Source organism: Sapajus apella, unplaced genomic scaffold, assembly GCF_009761245.1.
Source record: "Sapajus apella isolate SASKATOON/1434 unplaced genomic scaffold, GSC_monkey_1.0 scaffold144, whole genome shotgun sequence".
Classification (NCBI taxonomy): Eukaryota; Metazoa; Chordata; class Mammalia; order Primates; family Cebidae; genus Sapajus; species Sapajus apella.
The window spans coordinates 760,921-768,249 of NW_022437084.1; the positions used below are offsets into that span (position 1 = coordinate 760,921).

At 43.3% G+C, this 7,329-nt stretch overlaps 1 protein-coding gene across 1 annotated transcript in view; it reads right to left on the bottom strand.

Moving 5' to 3' along the window:
• ZNF616 (zinc finger protein 616) overlaps positions 1-1,386 on the bottom strand; it is a 29,833-nt gene extending 28,447 nt beyond the window's left edge. Inside the window, 1 exon segment of the mRNA XM_032264341.1 lies at positions 1,163-1,386. The gene's annotated coding sequence lies outside the window, so the exon portion shown is untranslated.
• Positions 1,387-7,329: the final 5,943 nt, after the last annotated feature.

Consider the following 7,329-nt stretch of genomic DNA (forward strand, 5'->3'; position numbering starts at 1 on the left):
GACCATGTTTCCCTCTCTCATTCTGCACGTGCCTTTTCTTCCCCTTTTCTGTTCCCTCTTTTATGCCTGTTCTGCCCAATGCTCCCCAACTTATTTCACCTCTTGTTGCTCTTTCTCCCCAAACTTTCCGATTGTCCCCAATCTCCCGTATTTCTGCCTCTTCTCCCATCTGAGCTCCCTCTCTGCTCTCCTGTTAAATTCCCTCTTCCCTGTTACATCTCCTTTGTTCCCACTCTCTAGCACCTCCCACTTCCTAGGCTTCCTCCCTTCGGTGGTTTTCCTACTCTGCTTTGTCACCCACTGCCCTCTCTTTCAATCCCAGCACCACGTGGCTATGTCAGCCGCGGCTCCAACTCTTTCACTTTCTCCCCGCTGTCTGCAGTGCCTCCTCCTTTGCCGCCCCTCTCTATTTTGCTGCTTTTCCTCTCCCTGAAGGTTCCCCTTTTCCCTAATTGCTCTATGCGCTTTTCTTCCCTGCTACTTTCTCCCTGCGTCCTCTTTCACTCTTGCTCTTTGCAGGTCCCTAAATTATCACCCATTCTGCCGTGTATTTATGGGTCTCCCTCATTCTTTTCTCCTCGGTTTTTCCTTTTGCTCCGTCGCGCCCCCTCTTTACCTCTCCTGATCCCTCTCACCCACGCATTCAGAAGGAAAGGGAAGGAAGAAGGTGTCCACCTGGCAGAAGAGCACACTTTCCAGCAGAGTAAAATTTGGGAAAGAAGAACACTGGATGTGACGAGACAGACTCAGGTCACCTCCCCCAACGCGGGGTCAGGGAAAGCAGTGGCTGTGAAGGGGAAGCCTGGGGAGCAGAAGGACCCGGCCTGAGGAGGACACAAGGTGGTGGGGGACGGAGTCTCACAACAGGGAGGGTCTGCAGAATCCCAGGACCTGGGAGGAGAAGCGGCTACTTCAGGAGCCGGGCGGCGGGAGCTCCCCTGCGGGAGCCGACAGCGGAGACGCTCGGGGGTGACGACAGGCGGGAATCCACCCTGCGAGTGAGGACTCGACTTGGCCCGGGGCCCAAGCAGAGGTCAACAAGGGTTTTAAGCAGAAACACGACCTGAATGGGGTTGTCTACATGATCCTAACGCAGAAAGGCGGGGAGCAAGGAACAGCCTGAGAGATTTTAAACCGAAAGGGAGGCAAAAATCGGACTTACTTGGGACGAAGGGGCCGCTGCGGGTATTTGCAGGTATTTTAAGGTCCATAGCGATCCCCAGGTCATGGGTATGGATAATGGACTGCGAAGCGCATGTTTAATCCAGGTACATGGAACGAAGTAAACGTTTAATCCAGGTACACGGAACGAAGCAAACGTTTAGTCCAGGTAGACGAGAACACAGGCACAGCGACGAGGATTTTGCCCGGCGCGATCTGCATCCGGGTGTGCCGGAAACTGGGAGAGGAAAGAAAAGGCTGTGCGGCCTGAGGGCGGGGCCTGGGCGGGGCACGGCTGGGAAGGGGCGGGGCGGAAAGACCGGCCTGACTTGGGGAGGGGCCCTGAGAGAGTGGTGGGAGGTCGGGGCTCTAGAGGGCGTAACTAGGTGGGGCTTGGCTGGGCCGAAAAGCGGGGATGATGCGGGTCCTCCAGGGGTGGGCGGGGCCTGTTCTCCACTCGGCCTGTCACCCAGCAGGATTTTGTTTTCCAGATCTGGGAATATTTGTGACTATTCCTTGTCCTGTGAAGCACCGTTGCTTCTTGCCCATCTTAAGTTAATGTTTCAGAATTTAAGGTTGAAGCTTAAAATTATGATCTCACTTATATTGAAAACTAAGATGATTTCTTCTTAAGGTGAACTGATTTAAGTCAAAACCGATTTTTGCGAGCCTGGTGGACTCCATCCAGTCTTACCAGAGAAGCTGAAGCTACTCAGTAGTCAGGGAACTAGGATCTCGGTGGGGATTGGATGTGGGGCGGTGACTGGATCCAGGAACCCAGAAGACATTCTGTGCTAGACACAGAACGACAAATACTTCATGCACTTACTTACATGTGCAAAGTACAAATGTCAAATTCACAGTAGTTCACATAAGAGGTAGTTGTTTAAAACAGCCTAGCACCTCCTCCTCTCTCTTGCTCCCTTTTGCCTTGTTAGATATCAGCTTCCTCTTTTCCTTCCACCATGACAGGAAGTTTCCCAGGGCTTCACCAGAAGCCATCCAGATGCTGGTGCCATGCTTGTACAGCCTGCAGAACTGTGAGCCAAACAAACCTCTTTTTTTTTTTTTTTAGAAATTACCCAGTCTGAGGCATTTTTTTATAGCAGTGCAAAATGGACTAACACAGACAGGGTTTCTTCAAAACATCCTATAGCCTCAAATAACAATGGCTTACCTGATCCACAATGTAAATAGAATGGAAAAAGTTACATATAAAAAAAGTCAAACAAAAGAAAAAATAATTGTCTACATATTAATATCTTATAATCTTCACAGGTACATATTGTCAGCACCTTCTGAGCATATGTCACAGGTGTGCGTCCTTAAGTTTGGCAAAATAAACCCTAAATTGACTGAGACCTGCCTCAGATATTTGGTGTTCAGATTTTGGTAAACATGGAGGAATTCTGACAAATTCCCCTGGCCTTTGACAAATCTCTTATTGGTGCTTGGTACCAGCTTGAGCTGTCTCTATGGCTCAGTAGGACAATTTGCTGAGGCCTGGGAGCACCCACTCCAGAGAATCACTGATCTTGCCAAATTTGGTCAAGATCCAAAGTTTATTTTGCCAAACAACTCCTTTTTTAGAGAGGAGGTTTTACTTTCTTCCATCAAGAAAGATACCTTTTCCTGCTTCCATGAGAATGGAAGGCAGGTAACTTCTTTCTGGAGTTCGAACTTTCTTCCAACAAGTAAGGAAAGTTTCAGGTTTTTCCTGCTTCTAGAATGGTAGAGAGCAGTCTTCAGCCTGAGACCCCTAATAGGTAAGTAGCTGAATTGGGGTTCTGTCTTGGCTAAAATTAATATTAACAACCAGCTGGTTGTAATTTCTCCTTACCATTAGAGTGCTCAGTAATCATATATATAGGTTTAATGGAAATAGCTAAATCTTGCATTATTTAGTCAAATAGCCATATATTTAATTTTGAGGTTATTAGGTAAACACCTGAAATTCATAGGCTGTATAATGGTTGATAGGGTAATAACTGTAACTGTCCAGTGGGTTCACCTTGCCCACTGCCTAGAGGGAGCCAACTTATCAACACAGAATAACTGCAATAGAGAAGGGGTAATTAACACAGAACTGGCTGTGCAGGAGACATGAGTTTTATTATTACTCAAATCAATCTCCCTGGAAAACCAGGGATCAGAGTTTTTAAGAATAATTTGGTGGTTAGAGGGCCAGTGGGCAGGAGTTCTGATTGGTAGGGTTGCAGATGAAATTATAGGAAGTTGAAGCTGTTCTCTTATGCTGAGTCAGTTTTTGGGTGGGGGTTGTCAGACCAGATGAGCTAGTTTATTGATCTGGTTGGTGCCATCTGATCCACTGAGTGCAAGTTCTGCACAATATCTTGAGCACGGATCTTGGGGATCTATTCACAATAATGATGTTATCCCCAGGAGGAATTTGGGGAGATTGAGACTATTGCAGCCTCCAACTGCATGACTCCTAAACCATAATGTCTAATCTTGCGGCTTTAGGAAGCCTAGTCCCCCGGCAGGAAGAAGGTTTGTTTTGGGAAAGGACTGTTGTCATCTTCGTTTTAAAGACAATCCATAAACTAGCTTCCCCCAAAGTTGGCTCCACTCTATGACCAGGAATGAGTAAGGACAGCTTGGAGGTTAGAAGCAAGATGAAGTCAGGTCAAATCTCTTTCACTGTCTCAGTTACAATGTTGCAATGGTGGTTTTATAAATGTAAATGATGACTATCGCAGTTTTCATAAACAATCTGGCTAAACTATGATAATAATTAGGTAAATGTAATGGGATAAATACTGGTAGACAAACAACATAATTTACAATCTAAAGTTATATTGAGTTAAATTATATTTTATTAATTGGGTATTTTCCAAGGAAAAATATTATAGGAAAACACTCTTCAAAAAAATGTGTCCTTTTTAGAAGGTAAATAATTTTTGTCTAATTCAAAGCTTAGCTAAAGGCTATGTATAAAACAAGGTAAAAGGAACCAGGAAACAAGAAAGATGTAAAGAAAGTTATAGAAATAAAGACTCTGTCTCAAAAAAAAAGTTACAGAAATAATGAGGTATTTTTGGGCCTGGCCTGGTGGCTCATTCTTGTAATTCCAGCACTTTGGGCTTGAACAGCAAATGAATTTTTATGGTTCATTTTCTCCCACAAACTTAACAGCATTAAAATGTATGAGATGTAATATTTATTACAACAGGTTTTGAGGGTGGAAACAAGTAATCGGTCTTACAATCTGCTGGAAGCATGACAGAACTTACCGACATTTTCAAGAAAAAACAACAAAGAAAGAAGTCATCAAACAAGATGGTAAGTTGACAAAGGCACAGTGCTCCATAACTGCTTCACATTGTGTGCACAATAAATCCTCTCAGAGAGAGGAGAGGAGTGATGCCAAATGGGCCTGCATTTGAGCTGCAGGCGCTACCACTGGTGTTATTCCAACAACCAAGGCTCTACAACACCCCTCTGGATAACAAAGTGCAAGACAAAAACTGTGAAACAAAGGAAAGCGAAAGTAGCAATGAAAGCCCAGAGGAATACACACAGTGCAAATACAGTGCTGTAAACTCAGTGAAAGGAGTTTTTGATTGAAGTATGAACTTGCAAGTTGAAGTTGTATTTCACAGGAATATTCACCCAAAGCTTGAGAGCTGGAGCAAAGAGAGACTTGCAGTCAGTAACTGAGTAGATGAAACGCCTAATTTTTCACTAGGTGATAATTCCCTTAGGGAAGAAGGGCTTTATCTTTAATTATTCCACTTTTTGTTATATGGTTCATGCTTTTAAACTGTGATTATGGCCAGGTGCAGTAGCTCATGCCTGTAATCCCAGTACTTTGGGAGGCCCAGGTGGGTGAATCACGAAGTCAGGAGTTCGAGACCAGCCTGGCCAACAGGGTAAAACGCTGTCTCTACTAAAAATACAAAAAATTAGCTGGGCATAGTGGCAGGAATCCCAGCTACTCGGGAGGCTGAGACAGGAAAATAGCTTGAACCCAGGAGATGGAGTTCGCAGTGAACCATGATTGTGCCACTGCATTCCAGCCTGGCTGACAGAGTGAGACTCCGTCTCAAAAAAAATAAAATAAAAACAAAAACTGCAGTTGTCTCAAAATTGCTTGCTATTGAATTGTGTAACATCAGATAATGGCAGGTTGTCAAAGACAACTCCAGTGGATAATTTAGGCTACTTTCATGAGAAGCATGGTGCTAAGCTGCCTTACACAGTCTTTTTACAGTAACCATAAAAAAACTGAGTTTATTTGATCATGTATTATCCCTTCTCACATGAAGTAATATTAGAGGACTTCTTTTCAAAAGAGGCTTTCAAACTAGTCCTTTGGACATTTAAAAAATCATTACATAAATGCACACTTCTTCAATACATAAGAACAAACATTTTTCCTTTACAAAAAACACCCTTTCATTTTTAGGCCAAAATAAATTACAACTTGCTGAAATACCTTTTATGGCTCGGTGCTCATTCTAGATACATGAAGCTATACTTTTTGCACATCTTCACAAATTAGAGATACTGAGAGAGAGTAGTTACTTCTTTTTCTTTTTGAGATGAAGTTTCACTCTGTCACCCAGGCTAGAATGCTGTGGTGCCATGTCAGCTCACTGCAACCTCCACCCACAGGGTTCAAGCGATTCTCCTGCCTCAGCCTCCCAAGTAGCTGGGATTACACATGCCCGCCACCACACCCATATAATTTTTATATTTTTAGTAGCGATGAGGTTTCGCCATGTTGGCCAGGCTGGTCTTGAACTTTACCTCAGGTGATCCACCCACCTTGGCCCCCCAAAGTGCTGGGATTACAGGTGTGAGCCTCTGCACTTGGCCAGAGAGAGAGTGGTTACTCCTAAAATTACATGATGATATAACCTTGGCTCAGGGAACAGATCAAGTTCTAAATCTCAGGAATAAAAACAGATACTCATTATCCAATGCATATAGTCTTGTATTATATACATATTAACAGTCTATGTAATGGAAAACAAAGAACAGAAATTTTATAAAACTTTCAAAACTCAGAACATAAAATGTAAATAAACAAAACATTTAATGTACAATCCACTCCATTTGGCAATGCATACTGAGAAATAAAAACTTGTTTATAAACAGAATGTAACACAAGGAAAATGTGATTTAAGAAGTGATCTCAGGTCCATAGCCCTTCAGTTCTTCCAAATTTGTGGATCAGAGTGTTTGGGTTACATAAGCACCAAAAAGAATCCACATGGCAGCAATAAGTGACCCAAACATCAACATGAAACCAATGAAAAGCCAAACTTGAGCACCTGTTTTTCCTAAACAGCTGCTTTCATAGCTATCACCTCTCACCTGAACATTGGATACAAGATTTATCATGAGGAAAGCCAACGTGAAAAATACACCACATGTGTAAAAGGCATGGTTCAACTGTTCTGGCCTAGGATACACCACAGCTGCATCAATCATTAAACACCAGCCCACAAAAAACAATGTACCTGCTACAACAGAAGCCACAGCATTTCTTGTCTCACTCCAGTCAATACATTCACATTCTGGTCAATGAAAATTATCTAGGAAGCCTGCCATTTTTGACTTCCTAAGCATAAATTTTTCATTAAATGCTATATCCCCACTTCTTCAAATGCCCACATGGATTTCAGGCGGGTGCACAGGAGGGAGACTACTGCTCCACAGCCCGGCCGGCGTCCTCCAGCTCCAACTCAACCTTGGGAGCCCACAATGTTCTATTTCTACGTGAGTCTGTCTGCCTCCAGCAATTACTGAAAAGAAACAGCCTTTACCAGACACTCCAAAATGTCTTTGTGGTGATGTCTTTAGGAACCGGTAACTGTCCCTAGGAATTGGCAGTGGGAACAAAGGTTTTCAGGAATATTCTTAGCTCATCATGCCTGCACCATCATTATCAATATTGGTGAATTGACAAATTGCAGTTTTTTGCAAAGCCGTTATCTTAGAATCACAAACTTACATCTCACAACCAGCTGGCTGCCTCCCTGCAAAACATTGGTACAGTCATCCCACTTCGCAGTTTCACTTTCTGTGATTTCAATTACCCAGGGCAACTGTGGTCCAAAGACATTAAATGAAATATTCCCAAAATAAATAAAACTCAGAAATTTTAAACTGTGCACTATTCTCAGTAACATGATAAAA